Source organism: Dermochelys coriacea, chromosome 1 (genome assembly GCF_009764565.3).
Source record: "Dermochelys coriacea isolate rDerCor1 chromosome 1, rDerCor1.pri.v4, whole genome shotgun sequence".
Taxonomy (NCBI): Eukaryota; Metazoa; Chordata; order Testudines; family Dermochelyidae; genus Dermochelys; species Dermochelys coriacea.
This window is the reverse complement of record NC_050068.2, coordinates 217,897,402-217,915,369: the sequence shown is the minus strand read 5'-3', so window position 1 is coordinate 217,915,369 and position 17,968 is coordinate 217,897,402. Positions and strand designations below refer to the sequence as shown.

Genomic DNA, 17,968 nt, shown 5'->3' with positions numbered 1-17,968 from the left:
ATAACTTGCATCCAAGAGTTTTAAAAGAGCTGGTTGAGGAAATACTGGACCATTAATGTTGCTTTTCAATAAATTTAGGAAGTTCCAGAACTCTGGAAGAAAGCTAATCTTGTGCCTACATTTAAAAAGGATAAATGGGATGACCAGGATAATTTTAGGCTGATCAGTCTGACACTAATCTTGCCAAGATAATGGAGCAGCTGATATGGAACTTGATTAATAAAGAATTAAAGGAGGCCAATATAATTAATGCCAATCAACATGGAAAATAGGTCCTGTCAAATCAACTTATTTTTTTTCATGAGGTTACTGGTTTACTGGAAGAAAAGGAGTACTTGTGGCACCTTAGAGACTAACAAATTTATTAGAGCATAAGCTTTCGTGAGCTACAGCTCACTTCATCGGATGCATTTGGTGGAAAAAACAGAGGAGATGTTTTTTCCCCCAAATGCATCTGATGAAGTGAGCTGTAGCTCACGAAAGCTTATGCTCTAATAAATTTGTTAGTCTCTAAGGTGCCACAAGTACTCCTTTTCTTTTTGCGAATACAGACTAACACGGCTGCTACTCTGAAACCTGGTTTACTGGATAAAGGTAATAGTGCTGATATAATATACTAAGACTTCTCAAAGGCATTTGGGACTAGTTACTACCTGACATTTTGATTAAAAAACTAGAATGATACAAATTTAAAAACTGGCTAACTGATATCTTAAAATGTGATTGTAATTAGGGAATCATCATTGAGCAGATGTATCTCTAGTGGGGTCCTGTAGGGATCAGTTCTTGACCCTACATTGTTTAATATTTTTATCAATGACCCAGAAGAAAAACATAAAATCATTGCTGATAAAGTTTTTAGATAACACAAACATTGGGGTACTGATAAATACTGAAGTGAACAGGTCACTGGTACAAATTGATCTGGATCATGTGATAAACTGGGCGCAAGCAAATATATGTTTTAATATGACTAACTGTAAATGTATACATCTAGAAATAAAGAATGTAGGCCATACTTTCAGGATGGGGGACTCTTATCCTTGGAAACAGTGATTCTGAAAAAGATTTGGAGGTTGTGGTGGATAATCAGCTGAACATGAATACTGTGTCCAAAAGATCTAATATGATCCTTGGATGCATAAACTGGAATCTTTAGTAGAAGTAGAGAGATTATTTTACCTCTGTATTTGGCACTGGTGAGACTGCTACTGGAATACTGTGTCCAGTTCTCGTGTCCACAATTCAAGAAGAAGGTTGATGAATTGGAGAGGGTTCAGAAAAGAGCTATGAGAATGATTAAAGGATTAGAAAATATGCCTTATAGTGGTAGGCTCACAGACCTCAATCTATTTTGCTTAACAAAGAGAGGGTGACTTGATTACAGTCTATAAGTACCTATATGGAGAAAAAATATTTGATAATGGGCTCTTCTATCTAGCAGAGAAAGGTATGCAATGACACAATTAGAAAAATTCAGACTGGAAATAAGGCATGCTTTTTCTTTTAATAGTGAGGGTAATAAATCATTGGAACAATTTACCAAGGGTTGTGGTGGATTCTCCATCACTGGTCATTTTAAAATTTAGATTGTTGGGTTTTTTTTTAATTCAAAAGAAGTTATTTTGGGGGAAGAAATACTTATTATTCCTGGGCAGAAGGGCAAAGGACCAGATTTTCAAAGTTATTAGGTATCTGTCTCCAACTGAAATTATGCAGTGTTGCAGCTATGTTGGTCCCAGGATCTGAGAGAGATAGGGTAGGTGAGGTTTTATCTTTTATTTGATCAAGTTCTGTTGGTGGACGGGACAAGCTTTCCAGCTACGAAATGCTCTTCCTCAGGAAGAAGTGAAACCAAGGAAAAGCTTTGTGTAGCTCGAAAGCTTGTCCCTTTCACCGACAGAAGTTGGTCCAGTAAAAGATGTGACCTCACCCACCTTTTCTCTCTGTTGAAATTAATGAGAGTTAGGTGCCCAAATATTTTTGAGAGTCTAGGCCAGAAATCTTAGTGCTAACATCTAACAAGGTCCATGAGCTGAAGAGCCACTCTGAAGTAGTTACAAATGTGTTACATGCCTGACAGCAGAATCCTTGTTGAAAATGGAGAAAATAAAGCCACCTGACTGCCTCAGTCTGGAGAGATGGGAACCTGACAGACAAGAGAATGTGGTGTGTACAGTGCTTCCTAATTTTCCTGGAAGCATGTAGTGTTGCAGAGAAACCAGAGAGGGTGAAATGCTTCACACTGGTAGGTAGGCCAGGAGGCACTGGTCACATACAGTACACTCTGGTGGCTCTTCTCACAGCTGGAACTAGCCTTACTTCTGCTTTCACTATGATAGGTTTCAGAGTAGCAGACGTGTTAGTCTGTATTCGCAAAAAGAAAAGGAGTACTTGTGGCACCTTAGAGACTAACAAATTTATTAGAGCATAAGCTTTCGTGAGCTACAGCTCACTTCATCGGATGCATGCATCCAATGAAGTGAGCTGTAGCTCATGAAAGCTTATGCTCTAATAAATTTGTTAGTTTCTAAGGTGCCACAAGTACTCCTTTTCTTTCTGCTTTCACTGTTTGTGGGAGTGGGGCAGGAAACCACAGGGGCAGCAGCATACAAAAACAATCTCAGCAGGTGTCCGATTGCTGATTGCACACCATCTCTACAGTGCTCAATCTTTTGCCATCATTTGGTTGCTATGACAGCACTGTCTCCATGGCAACCCCTCAGTTGAGGCCTCCCCTGGGGATAAGAGTGGGGAAGGAAAGAACATATATGAGAGAAAGGGTGGGAGACACAGAAAGGGTGGGATAGAGGAAGCTGAGAATTCATCCTTGTTTACATTCGAGATCCAGCAGCCAAAGGCAGCACATGGTCTAGGTCACTCCCCTCCTTTCTCTTACACCACAGCACCCCCAGACATTTCATAAACAGAACAAGAGCTCTTGTTCAATCCCTCTTGTGGGCAGGGCTTCCAGGACAGTGACCTGGGGCCCTGGGTTCAATCTTGAGGGTTTCCCTTTGTTGGACCTCCTTCTTCTCTCCTGGAAGTGGGGATAATATCTCCAAGGCCTGGTCTTCCTTCATCTTTAGGGAACAGTTGTAAAAAGAGAAAGGCAAGGAGTTGGCATGGTGGGCTCCTTGTGCCTACAGCCTTGGGGGATGGGAGAGGAGCTCCTGGAAGGAGAGCGTTGCAGGATCCTGTTGCTGGCTCTGCTGATGTGGAGGTATTGGCATAGGTACTGCTTTTCCCCTCCATCCAGATTTCCTGGAAGAGAGATGGCCAAGGCATGAAATACACTGGCTATTTAGAGGTTGGAAACTGAGCTGGGGATGAGTGAGGATATAAGTCCTGAGGGGACCTCAGCATCACAGCTGATGGGCATGGGGGAGCCAGGGATTCCAGAGCGGGAGGGAAACACTGGAGGAGAATATGGGGGGTGGGGGATTTTCAGCTGTTATATTAATTACAAGGGAGGGGGCTGAGGATGAGGATTTCAGTGTGCATCAGTGGGGGGGGCAATGTTCCATTATGGAGGGATTAAGGAGAATATCTTGGGTGCACCATGGAATGGGGTACATCAGACAGAGAGATATGAGAAAGCATGTAGAGAAGGAATGCACCAGAGAAGGGCTCAGGGGAACAGCCTTGCTGGAGAGTCAATCCAGATTGGGAAGGGGTCAAAAGTGCCTGGGGTGAACAGATCAGGAGAGCATGAGAGAAAGGGGGAAGCAGGGAGGGAAGAGTATGAGGGGGATGCAACAGAGGAGGCCAGGTGAAAACTAGTGGGAGATGGGGGGGCATCAGATACAGCTCAGGGATAGGATATTTATCAGGGAGAGTTGCAGGAGAACCAGAGAGAGGAATAGGGGTGCATTAATCTCCACCCTCCCTCCCATCCCTCCATAACTTTGGCTTTCCTCTTTTGGCTTCAAAGATTTCACCAGCAGTATATACCAGCCTCACACTCCCCTTGATAGCTTGGCTGTAGACAATGGATCGTGTGGTGTGGTCTGGATGAAAGCTGGAGGCATGTAGGTAGGAATAGCGGTCAGTAGGTTTCCGGTATAGGGTGGTATTTATGGAACCATCGCTTATTAGCACCATATTGTCCAGGAAATGGATCTTTTGTGTGGACTGGTCCAGGCTGAGGTTGATGGTGGGATGGAAATTGTTGAAATCATGGTGGAATTCCTAAAGGGCTTCTTTTCCATGGGTCCAGATGATGAAGATGTCATCAGTGTAGCGTAAGTAGAATAGGGGCATTAGGGGACAAGAGCTGAGGAAGCGTTGTTCTAAGTCAGCCATAAAAATGTTGGCATACTGTGGGGTCATGCAGGTACCCATCGCAGTGCCGCTGATTTGAAGGTATACATTGTCCCCAAATGTGAAATAGTTATGGGTGAGGACAAAATTCAGCCACCAGGTTAGCCGTGACATTATCGGGGATACTGTTCCTGACGGCTTGTAGTCCATCTTTGAGTGGAATGTTGGTGTAGAGGGCTTCTATATCCATAGTGGCCAGGATGGTGTTTAAGCGATGGTCACATAAACACGACCCTATACTGGAAACCTGCTGACTGCTATTCCTACCTACATGCCTCCAGACCACACCACACGATCCATTGTCTACAGCCAAGCTCTACGATACAACCGCATTTGCTCCAAACCCTCAGACAGAGACAAACACCTACAATACCCAGCTGCTGAAGTGAAGAAACAGAGTGACAGAGTCAGAAGAGTACCCAGAAGTCACCTACTACAGGACAGGCCCAACAAAGAAAATAACAGAACGTACTAGCCATCACCTTCAGCCCCCAATTAAAACCTCTCCAACGCATCATCAAGGATCTACAACCTATCCTGAAGGACGACCCATCACTCTCACAGATCTTGGGAGACAGGCCAGTCCTTGCTTACAGAGAGCCCCCCAACCTGAAGCATATACTCACCAGCAACCACACACCACACAACAGAACCACTAGCCCAGGAGCCTATCCTTGCAACAAAGCCCGTTGCCAACTCTGTCCACAAACTATTCAGAGGACACCATCATAGGGCCTAATCACATCAGCCACACTATCAGAGGCTCGTTCACCTGCACATCTACTAATGTGATATATGCCATCATGTGCCAGCAATGCCCCCTCTGTCATGTACATTGGTCAAACTGGACAGTGTCTACGTAAAAGAATAAATGGACACAAATCAGACGTCAAGAATTATAACATTCAAAAACCAGTTGGAGAACACTTCAATCTCTTTGGTCACTCGATTACAGACCTAAATGTTGCAATTCTTCGACAAAAAAACCTTCAAAAACAGACTCCAACGAGAGACTGCTGAATTGGAATTAATTTGCAAACTGGATACAATTAACTTAGGCTTGAATAGAGACTGGGAGTGGATGGGTCATTACACAAAATAAAACTATTTCCCCATGTTTATTCCCCGCCCCTCCATCCCCCACTGTTCCTCAGACATTCTTGTCAACTGCTGGAAATGGCCCACCTTGATTATCACTACAAAAGGTTTTCCCCCACCCCCCTCCTGCTGGTAATAGCTCACCTTACCTGATCACTTTCCTTAGAGTGTGTATGGTAACACCCATTGTTTCATGTTCTCTGTGTATATAAATCTCCCCACTGTATTTTCCACTGAATGCATCTGATGAAGTGAGCTGTAGCTCACAAAAGCTTATGCTCAAATACATTTGTTGGTCTCTGAGGTACCACAAGTATTCCTTTTCCTTTTGTCTGTATAAAGTTACCCTGGCTGGGATCCCTCGGCCTCTCACCTAAACCCAGCACGGACTGGAAGAGACTTCACATCAGCTGGTCATATGATATAAGGGAAAAGGATGGAATTGGAGAGGCAGGAGGGAGGTCTGACGGCTCCCAGGGAACATGAACACAGGTTTCTGCCTAGGGACTGGGGTATCTGCCACTTACTTCTATGTGGAAATGTGGGTGTATCTTGATAGCCCTTTCTAAACTAGGGAAACAAAGAAGGGATCAAAGGCGCCCCTTCTCCCTCCGACAGTGTTAAAAGCTGATGTCACATTGGAGCGAGTTGAGTTCAATGCTGGTGTAGCATAGGCTGCTAGCCTACAAAGGGTTACTGGACTCAGATGACCCTATCCTTGGACAAGTGTTTTCAACAATTTTTGAAGTGGGGCCAGCGAGCAGCCAAAATTAGGGACAGAAAAGATCTAGAGCATTTGATCACATCTTCTTCATTCACCCCTCCCCTGGGACAAAGGCAAGATTTTTCCTTCCCTACAATCCATTTTCTGGAGCTTTGTCTAGTTCTAATTGTCAAAGAGGCTTCCACCATGTCCTCAAGGGAGACTAGGCCACAGTCTAGTAGATCCTCACTAGTAGGATACATTTCTGATATCTGTTCTCCTCTCCATTCCCCTCCCCAGTTTCAATCTATTACTCCTTGATGTCACCCATCAACAACAGTATAGGGGCTATGACACACCGTCGAACAGTTCTGATTCCATACAGTAAAAAACAGTAATACACACACTAGCCTGTTCATAACAGTAGTTATGTTGTGGGCAGCAGTCTCCATTGTGCTATGCCCATCTTCATCTGGTGAATGTCTCCAGCCCAGTCAGCCTTTCCATCGGTTTCCTTCCCGTCTATCTATATAGTCTGTTATGTTAGTGGGCCCCAGCCACCTAAACACCATAAAAACTAGCCACAAATGTGCAGTATGCTATTTATAGTTATTTCTTGCTTCTGCTGTGCCCATATACTGGCTGTAGAGTGAACAGGGTATGACACGTTCCTATTCCACTAACAATTGCAAACTGTGCAATGCAAGCTGAGGTCCATTATCTGAAACTACACTTTCTGGGCTTCCAACCATTTATGCTTTAAAACATTCAATGTTAGATGCTGCTATTGATACAAGTAAGGGAACTTGGGGCCTAGACAGAGTGTGAGCCACATTAAAATTATGGGATATGATAGATCTATTAGATCTATGATATATGGAAATAGATCTATTTCCCAGTAACTACAATATTAGTCACCTGTGACAAGGCTGACTGTTCACTGTGCAAAGGAAGATTAAAAATGGCTTGTGCGGATGTCATGGTCTAGCACTCAGGAGCATTGGAATCAATTCCTAGCTTTACAACAGACTTGCTCTGTGACCCCAGGCAAACCACTTAATCTCTATTGGTCTCAGGTCCACTTCAGCAAAACAGATATAATTATAATTCCTTTCCCTTGTCCATTTAGGTTGCAAGCTCTTCAGGGCAAGTTTCTTACTATGTGTGTATACAGTGGTTATTACAATGTGGTTCTGATCTCAGCTGGGGGCTCTAGGAGATACTGTAATGCTATCAATAATCCATGTCTAGCTTGCTCCAAGGTCTATGAGATATGTCAGGAATGGTTCCTTGTATTGGTTGGTATAGTGTCCTGGGGAAGGTGCCACTACAGCTTCCAGAAAAAAAACTTGGGAACAAATAAAGGAGCAGCTGCCTCAGAGAATCTATCCCAGATCTTACATTGCAGATCCGGCACTCATTTATGGAGTCTTTGGCTTTGCTGCTCTTGCTAGGCAAATACAGTACTTTTCAGGCCCTTGCATTGTAGGCAGGCTTCAGGAGCCGTGTGGCCAGAGTGCATGGGGTTTAGCATTTCAGGACACACAGCTTTAAGAATTATGACTCGATTGCCTTTACAGAGACATCTATTTTGCACGATCAGCTCTTCTGTCAATGTCCACTATTCATGAAAGTCCAGTGGTACCATGTAGCGAAGTTAGCTGGGGCTCGTCTCTCTCTGGGGCGGCAGGGAACCACACCACCTCACTAAATTGGGGAATAGATCTTGCAGGGAATTAGTCCAGCTGCGGGAGTCATCCTCTGTGGCCTTTGTGAAGGTAGAAATAACACAATAAGCCCAGGCCCTAGGTCAGGGCAGGGCAATGGTGAGTCAGGCGCACAGGCCCTCAGGCAGGGGCTGAGCAGTAACAGTAGGTTCCAAAGGGCCTGGGAGAGGGAAGGCTGCCACCTGCGGGTTGGGTGGCAGGGGGATGCAGAGCTTCCCACTCCACTGCGTCCCAGCCCGGGGCCCTAGGAGCAGCAGAAGACCAGCTGCTGAGTCAGTGGGGATCCTGGTCGCAACACACTGACATGCCCCCTGGCAGTGCTGCAGCCAGACTAGGGTCGGCTGACCCACGGCTACTTCCAGACTCCCCCTCTTGAGCTACTTGGGTCAGGGCGGTGTCCTCAGAGGGGTCCAGCACCATGGGTTCCTCAGGATAGCGGGTGTGGAGCAGGCTTGGCACCTCCTCCAGGTAGCTGGCACGGAGCAGGCTGGACCAGTCCTCGGGTTTGCCACAGGCCGCTGGGGTTTCCCCAATCATGAGTTAGGCTGGAGGCATCTGGCCTCCGCAGCGGCTGCTCTCCCAGTAAGCCCTGAGGTCGGGCCTTTATACTTCTGGGGCAATGCCTGACCCTCTGGGGGGGGGGCTCAGAGCTCCCTGGCTCCGCCCACGCTGGTGTCCGGAGGGACTTCGCAGTGGGGAACCAGACTGCCTCACTACACACCTCTTCTTCAAAGAATCCATAAATGAGTGCAGGATCTGCAATGTAAGATATGGAATAGATTCTGTGAGCTGCTCCTTTCTTTGTTCCCAAGTTTTTTTCCAGGAAGCTGAAGGGAACCTGTGATGGGTTTCACACCCGGGATAAAAGAAAAGGAGTACTTGTGGCACCTTAGAGACTAACAAATTTATTTGAGCATAAGCTTTCTCCTGGGATGTCACCTGATGTGCTGGGACACCACCGAGTCAGACTATTCTGCCAGCCTGGGCCCCCTTTTACCTGGTCTTGCTAGGCTAGGCTCCCCAGCCTTTTCCAGCCAAGTAAAGAGGCAGGGCCATACCCAGCTGCACAGAGAGACAGAAATCTGCTCTTGAAAGGCTCAGCTTAAGGCGCTTGCCACAGCACCCAGATGTCCATCCTCCCTTGGAGTACAAAAATTATATGAAATTTGACTCTTCCCTCAATGTGGAAGAGGGTATACACAACTTCTTGCCCCCCGGTTAGAAATCACATAGACTGGGTTATATTATAAACCAGAAATAAATTTATTAACTATAACAAGTGTATTTTAAGTAGTTAAGGAGGTAGCAAACAGAACAAGGCAGTTTTCTAAGAAAATTAAAAAGAACACACAAACTAAGCTTAATACACTAAAGAAACTGGTTACATGTAAGCTTCTCATGGAAAAGTACAGATTTCAAGATGGGTTCCAGTATCAGGTGACATGGTCACAGGCCTCTGTAGGGCCCCAGTAACCATTCTTCACAGGCTAACCCACACATTCACAGGAATACTAAGCTCTTTTACAGTCCATTGTCTCTTGCAGATGGGCCATCAGCACTGTCCAGCTTTTTCATTGTTGTACCCTGAATGTGATGTTATGAGTGTAATATAATATCTCATTGAAAGGTGACACAGGGCCAGAAAGAGTTAATTAACTCACAGACTGACATGACCCATGGCCAAACTTTAAAGACTTGTTAGGAAGATATGTAAATGAACAGAGCTTTGAAATGCAAGCCTGCATTGTTAGAGATAGAAGGGTAGCTGTTTGCTCAGGTCTTGTGATATAAGCAAACAAGTCTTGTCTATTACTATAGCTTTGATTCAAAGATCAAAAAAAAGGAGTATTAATATTTAGGAAGACACTTGAGTGAAATAATATTATTGTCTATATGTCTCTTTGAAGGCTGTGGTAACCTGCAGCTGAACTATTTAATGGATAAATTACCCTGTGCTAATTGCCATGATGTTTGGGAGAAGTAAAGTTAAGCCTGTTGTTTTCTCAGGCCAAAAGGCTGCTGCGAATGTATAAAAACCCTGGGACACGATCCTTCTTCATCTCAGATCTGCTTTGGGTTTGAAGAAGGGGAAACCCTAAGCCACAAGAATTGAGATCCCCAGTCATTGATTGGAGTCACCCTGAATATGGACATTGGATTATAACCTATGGACTATTTCTAAAAGGACTTTTGGCAACTACAAGCTCGTCTCTGCTATGGATCTGGACCTCAAGAAATTGAATTAAAGTCTGTCTGGATATTGATCTTTTAACCAACACTCTCTCTCTTTTCTTTTTAATACATTTTAGTTTAGTTAATAAGAATTGACTGTAAGTGTGTATTTGGGGTAAGATCTAAGTTATTATTTGACCTGGGTGTGGGGCTTGGTCGTTTGGGGTCAGGAGAACCTTTTCTTTTATATGATGAAATAAGATTTTCAGAATTTATCATCAGACGTTTGACATGTGTGCCTGGATGGAGGCCTGAGGCTGGGTTCTTTCAGGGAACTGCATTGTTTGGACTTCTGAGTAACCAGTGAGATAATACAGAAGTTGTTTTATGCTGGCTTGGCAAATCTAAGTATTGGAATATCCACCAGCGTTTGGGGTGTGTCTTCCCCGTTCTGTTTGCAGTTCACCCTAATTGAGTGACCTCAGCTGGCTCCCATGGGCAGCCTCATTACACTGAAGTGTTGTCAGGGGGTGTCACCCAAAGTAACATTGTTGAAATACAAAAACATAGTCAATATTCCTAATTTCAGATACAGAAATGATACATGCATACACATAGGATAATCATATTCAGTAAATCATAACCTTTCCAATGATATCTCGCATATGCCATCTTGCATACAGTATATCTCAGTTATGTCATATTCATAGCATAAGCATATTTTCATAAAGAATATGGAATGCCATGTCATACCTCCCCTCTGAGATTACTGCCAGAGGGTTGGTGACTGATCAATGTATGCCTAAAATCCCTTTTTGGCTTTGGTTATACAACCTGCAAGTGTTACCAAACACTGTAATGCCATTCATAGGTGTTTTTGCAAAGTTCTGGGTTTCTGTTCCCAGGTTGCCAAAAACATTGTGATGTGTAGCATTGTGTACATAATGCAGATGTCAATGTCCTTTAATGTGCAGGTGTCTTGGCATTTAGCCACCAATGCTATGAGATGGTGTGCCTCAGTTTCACCTTCTACACACCAGTTTAGATTGGTTACGCTTTCTCTGCTGTGCCAAGCTCTAAGCTTGTTTACAGGTACTAGCTGAGAAGCGGTATGCTCATAGGACCTTCTTGTTACTACTCCCAGTCTGTACCAAAGATTTTTCCAAAAATCATATGTCACACATTTTTAAAGTATTTACCACCAGTATCAAATTCTTTATCTTAACCCACAGAGTGTGTAGTAAGAGACATAAAGTTACCAGCAAATTCATGACAGAGAGGTGCTTCCAAGTATGATTATCATATCACACCTTCTGTCTAAACCAGTGGTTTCCAAACTTGTTCCACCGCTTGTGCAGGGAAAGCCCCTGGCGGGCCAGGCCGGTTTGTTTACCTGCCGCGTCCGCAGGTTCGGCTCATTGTGGCTCCCAGTGGCCACCCCTCGCTCTCCTGCTCGTAATAGCTCACCTTACCTGATCACTCTTGTTACAGTGTGTATGGTTACACCCATTGTTTCATGTTCTCTGTCTATATAAATCTCCACAATGTATTTTCCACTGAATGCATCCGATGAAGTGAGCTGTAACTCACGAAAGTTTATGCTCAAATAAATTTGTTAGTCTCTAAGGTGCCACAAGTATTCCTTTTCTTTTTGCGAATACAGACTAACATGGCTGCTACTCTGAAACTGGAGGTTATAGTGGATCACAAATTGAATATGAGTCAACAATGTGATGCAGCTTCAAAAAAGACTAATATCATTCTGGGGTGTATTAACAGTGTTGTATGTAAGACCCGGAAGGTAATTGTCCTGCTGTATTCAGCACTGGTGAGGCCTCTGCTGGAGTACTGTATCCAATTTTGGGTGCCACACTTTATGAAAGATGTGGATAAACTAGAGAACAACAAAAATCATAAAAAGGTTTAGAAAAGCTGACCTATAAGGAAAAGTTTTAAAAAACTGGATATGCATACTCCTGAGAAAAGAAAACTGACAGGGAATTTGACAGAAGTATTCAAATACATGAAAAGCTGTTACAAAAGGGATGGTGATCAATTGTTCTCCATGTCCACTGAAGGTAGGACAAGAAGTAATGGACTTAATCGGCAGCAAGAGAGATTTAAGTTAGATATTTGGAAAAAAATTTTAACTGTAAGGATAGTTAAGCACTGGAATAGGCTTTCAAGGGAGGTTGTGGAATCCCTGTCATTGGAGGTTTTTAAGAACAGGTTGGAAAAACAGGGATGTCAGGGATGTCAGGGATGGTCTAGGTTTACTTGCTCCTGCCTCAATGCAGGGAGCTGAACTAGATGAGCTCTTGAAGTCCTTTCATCCCTACATTCCTATGATTTTGAATGTAAAGAAGCTCTGAAGCTGAATTCACAGAGATATTACAGGTGATGAACCAGTCTGGTGCAGACATGTTAAAACTGTGAACACCCACAAGGTAGTGTTCTGGATTTGAATTTGAGCTGAGACCCTCACTTTCTGTGTGATCTTAATACAGATCTAAGTAAAGCATTTCACCTCTAGAACAACAGTTCCAATACAGCCCTAGATCAGAGGGGAGTGGATAGCTCATGAAGTTTGGGGACTGGAATACAAAATCTTTTACCTCAACGGCATCTTGTCCAATCCAACCCTGGACACCAGCAAGTGCAAATTAATTTCAATCTCAATTCCTTCATTAGACACTCAAATTCATTCCCATCCAATGGATGTTTGGTGGGCTCTCTCTCCAATGAGATGGGGGTGTCTCCATCAAGTTCTTAGCGGGACAGGTGTATATGTTGCAAAAACCACCATCGCAAATCTGCATAGGTGACCCTGTTGTTGTCACTCTCAGGAGAGAGTCCAAGGACTGACATGGTCCATGGAAATAGAGCTCCCCTTTTACCACTCCAGGGCAGGGATGAGGTGGTGTATGTGGGTCACACTCTCACAACTGCTGTACCCATTTCTTTGCAGGAGGGAAGGTGCTCTGGCTGAGGACAGTGCCCCTCCCCAGCTCGGTTCTGGTTTATTTTAACAGGTGGGAACCACCTGCACTTCTGCATGCACTTTGCTTGAGGGAGATTATATTCCTGTGCCAACTCTCCTGGCCAGGCCCTTATCTCTCTACAAACAAAGCAAGTGCAGGGGAACAGGGAGAAAGAACCTGATCCCAGATGGGGGAAGTAGGGTACAGTTCCCCTTTCCCATGATACAGACCAGCAGGATGCTGCCCATTCCCTGATGCATGTTAAAATAAAGAAATGAAGGTGTAAGCTTGGGCTGGGCAGGGTTATATGACACAGTGGTTAAATGCTGACAAATGCAGACCCGGACTGCACTAGTGCTACCATTGGTGGAGCTGCATGCCTGTTAGCATGGCAACAGATGGAAGGAAAATTTCAGACAGAGACGGAAAGAACCACAGACAATGTCCCACACAGTAGTGTAGTCAAGGATAAATCTGGATAAACAGGTTAATCACTTCTCATTTGGGGAATACGATATTTACCCACTTCTGACCTAAGGAATAAAGCATTTACTCACTGCTCTCTTGTGATAAGCGAATCCTGGCTGCACAACTACCACAACTGATGTGCACATTATCTACCATCTGGTTACACACAGCAACAGATCAGTTGGGAAAATTGTGGCCTGTAAAAATCTGCAAGGAGCCATCCAGAGCTACTGCCTGGTACTTTTGCTGACCGCTAAAAGCAGGTGACATTTATTTTTTTACAGTTTTATGTCATTTTCTCCTATTTTATAGAAAATGAAGTGTCAGCTATCAAACATTCTTTTGTTTTAGGGCAAGAAACAGAACGTTTTCTTGACAACTTGGTTTGGTTTCTGAAGCTGAAGTTTACCCACGTCTTTTTTTACCACTATCCCCGGTCTCACACAGTTTGTCTGTGCAGCGCCTGCTGCTCCCATTCCTTTTCCTCGATGCACCTTTCCCCTTCAGCCTGAGAGTTTGTCCACACTAGGAACAACTTTCTAAAAAATGCAGTCGCTAATATGTTTTAAAACCCCGTGTAGGCAGCACAAGCTGTAGTTTTGCCATGTTTGCTGGTCGAGATTACCCCTAGCAAGGTGCTTTGTGGTCATCCCCATGTGTTAAGGCAAGTGAAGGCTACAACTTGCCCTCTCCGCACCATAGTTTTAAAACATTACCTATAAAATTGTTAAAAATCACCTCATGTAGACAAGTGCAGTCTTTCTCTACCCAACTCTCCTGTTCTCTGCTTCCCTTCTGTTCTCTAGCCTTCTCCTCTTCCCTCCGTACCCCCTTTCTCTCCACCTGATTTTCTCTGTCACTCCCTCTGTTCTCTCTCTCCCCAAAAGTCTCCCTCCATCTCCCTGTGCTCTTTTCACCTGCCTCTTTCTATATCTTCCTATCAGATACTGTTTCTCTCTCCCCATCAGCCTCACTCTCCCTTCTCCTCCCCATCATTTTATCAGTATCTCTAGTCCTAATCCCTCAAACTTGCCCAGGAGCAGTGGAGGAAGGATGTCCCAAGGTTACAGAGGGGTTAAGAGGAGGGGGTTAAAGGGGAGAAATGGGGTGCTGCCCTTAGTTGTCCTTTGGACTCGGTCTTCTCCTGATGGTGTGACAGTAGCTGGCAGGGGGAAATGGAGCCTTGAGGCTGTGTGCTGACACACACATCCTCAGCAGCACAAGTGCAGCATTCTTGCTGCAGCCCGCAGCTAGCTGCAGCCTGGGGGAGGGGAAGCACGCTAGATAAATTTCAGAGCAGCAGCCGTGTTAGTCTGTATTCGCAAAAAGAAAAGGAAGACTTGTGGCACCTTAGAGACTAACACATTTGTCTCTAAGATGCTACATGCTAGGCAAAGGAAATTCAGAACAGGGCAGAGAGATTTAGTGCCACACGTGGATCTCAGAGGAGGATGGAGAGTTGAGTGGAATCAATGTGGTGAATTACTGCTTCTTATTAAATGACAAAAAGAAAGTGCAACTCATTCTGCTTCATTGCTTCCATTTGCCATCTCTCTGCTAAGGCACCTCAATCCTGCCCTGCAATACACCCTGCTAGTCCCATCTTGGGTGTCCTCAAAGCTCTGCTGATGCCCCTGAGTCTTGATCGGAAGTCTGTCCCCGCTGATATTCCAGTTTTGCCCTCAATCCCCCTCCCAAGCTGTACCAATGCTTTTTCCATCCTCCCCTGCAGCCCCCTGATATTCTATTTCCACAGCTCTGCCAATGTCCCTCACTCCTGCCATGTAGCCCCCTGCTATTACAATCCTGGGCTCCCCACACCAAGAGTACTAAAGTATCAGTCATTCCAACAAGGTCAATTAGAGAGATGACCTTGCTGAGGAAGTGCCAGGGGAGCCAGTGCTTGTGCAGCGAAGAAGCTGTGGGGAGGAAGACCAGACAACAAAATGAGATTTTGCAATGATAAGAACATAGCCAAGAGCAGGAGGGGGAAGCAGAATGAAATTGCAAAGACTGGAACATCCTTTCCCAACCACAAGGACCAGATGTCCCATGGGGGTGGGGGTGGGGAGGTAATTTTTGTCAGCCCTTCTGTCAAAAACAAAATAGTAAAATGTAGGGAATAAAAATGGAGGAGAGGCAGAAACCCGCTCTTTTCGCCCCCCAGCACAAGTGATTAAGGAAGCTGGAAAGACAGATGTAAGGGGGCTGGCTAAAGGAGTTAAATCTGTACAGCTTGGCTAAGTGACAAATGGGGCAGACAGGATAACTGCAGCCAGGTCTCCCAGCTGCCAAGGGAGCATAGCAGCTCTGAGAGCCTTAACTCCAGCCAGGGCTTCAGGGGCTGATAAGAATATGGAGGGTAGGAGGAAGTAAAACTGTTTGTGGAGCCCCAGGATATAGTGTTTGACTTCCCCCCATCACACTTTTGTGTTCCCTCCCCCATTACCACAGCATCTGAGCACCTCACAATCTTTATGTTGCCTCACAACACCCCTGTTAACTAAAGCAGGGCTATTATCCCCATTGTACAAATAAGTAACTGAGTGATTTGCCCAATGACACACAGGAAAACTGAGGTAGAGCAGTGAATTGAACCCAGGTTTCCCCAAGTCACAGGCTTGCATTGTAACCATTGGACCATCCTTTCTCTCTTTCTGCTGTTCACCTGAGGGTGATCTCCCTCTTTACAGATCTCCCTCACTTGAGCAGGCAGTGACTGGGAGGGAGACACTGGAAACAAAGGGAGAGCGACTGAAGGGAAAAAAGAATGAGGGAAGGAGAAACATACAAAAGATGCAGGGACAGAAAGAACAGCAAGAGTAAATGAAATAAAAAAAAGGGGAGACAATTTAAGAGATGCTGAAAAAGAAGAAATGAACAAGGGAGAGAGAAAAGAAAGATGTGTGGGAAAGAAAGAATGAAAAAGAGATGAAGAAAAATAAGATCAGTACTGAAGAGATGGAAAAGAAGAGAGAGAGAAGGAGAGCTGATCTAGAAACGGCCCCTGTTGCAGCTGATATAGATCTACCCCACTTCTTGGAAATGGCTTGTGGGTTCTCTCTTCTCCCTCAGCAAGAGTTGCTCAAGAGTGTTAGCTGGAACCTAAAGAAGGATGCTCAAGCAGCCACTGAGGGAAGTGAAGCAATGCTTCAAGGAGGAGGAGAAGAACTTGTTCTCTCTGGTCTTTTTTATCTCTAACTTCTGTGACGTTTATTTACAAACCTCCAGAAAGTCTCTGTTACCAGTCCCAAAACTCCTCTGAAGAACATTGGGAAGTACCACTTGGGTGTATAACACCAAAAGGTTCCCTGATGTTCACGGCATGTTTTGAAGGTTTTTTGTTGAAGTATTGTGACTTTTAGGTCTGTAATCGAGTGACCAGAGAGATTGAAGTGTTCTCCAACTGGTTTTTGAATGTTATAATTCTTGACGTCTGATTTGTGTCCATTTATTCTTTTATGTAGAGACTGTCCAGTTTGACCAATGTACATGGCAGAGGGGCATTGCTGGCACATGATGACATATATCAAAAGTACTCAGAAGTCACCTAGTACAGGACAGGCCCAACAAAGAAAATAACAGAACACCACTAGCCATCATCTTCAGCCCTCAACTAAAACCTCTTCAACGCATCATCAAGGATCTACAACCTATCCTGAAGGATGACCCATCACTCTCACAGATCTTGGGAGATAGGCCAGTCCTTGCTTACAGACAGCCCCCCAACCTGAGGCAAATACTCACCAGCAACCACACACCACACAACAGAACCACTAACCCAGGAACCTATCCTTGCAACAAAGCCCGTTGCCACATATCTATTCAGGGGACACCATCATAAAGCCTAATTACATCAGCCACAATATCAGAGCCTTGTTCACCTGCACATCTACCAATGTGATATATGCCATCATGTGCCAGCAATGCCCCTCTGCCATGTACATTGGTCAAACTGGACAGTCTCTACGTAAAACCAGTTGGAGAACACTTCAATCTCTCTGGTCACTCAATTACAGACCTAAAAGTGGCAATACTTCAACAAAAAAACTTCAAAAACAAACTCCAACGAGAGATTGCTGAATTGGAATTAATTTGCAAACTGGATACAATTAACTTAGGCTTGAATAGAGACTGGGAGTGGATGGGTCATTACATAAAGTAAAACTATTTCCCCATGTTTATTCCCCCCCCCCACACCCCACTGTTTCTCAGACGTTCTTGTCAACTGCTGGAAATGGCCCACCTTGATTATCACTACAAAAGGTCCCCCACCCCCCGTTCTCCTGCTGGTAATAGCTCACCTTACCTGATCACTCTCGTTATAGTGTGTATGGTAACACCCATTGTTTCATGTTCTCTGTGTATATAAATCTCCCTACTGTATTTTCCACTGATTGCATCTGATGAAGTGAGCTGTAGCTCACGAAAGGTTATGCTCAAATAAATTTGTTCGTCTCTAAGGTGCCACAAGAACTCCTTTTCTTTTTACTATA

At 44.5% G+C, this 17,968-nt stretch overlaps 1 long non-coding RNA gene across 1 annotated transcript in view; it reads left to right on the top strand.

Moving 5' to 3' along the window:
- LOC122460153 overlaps positions 1-10,123 on the top strand; it is a 59,276-nt gene extending 49,153 nt beyond the window's left edge. The window contains exon 3 of the long non-coding RNA XR_006281260.1: positions 9,859-10,123. This is a non-coding gene — a long non-coding RNA (uncharacterized LOC122460153). The remainder of the gene's footprint in view (positions 1-9,858) is intronic.
- Positions 10,124-17,968: the final 7,845 nt, after the last annotated feature.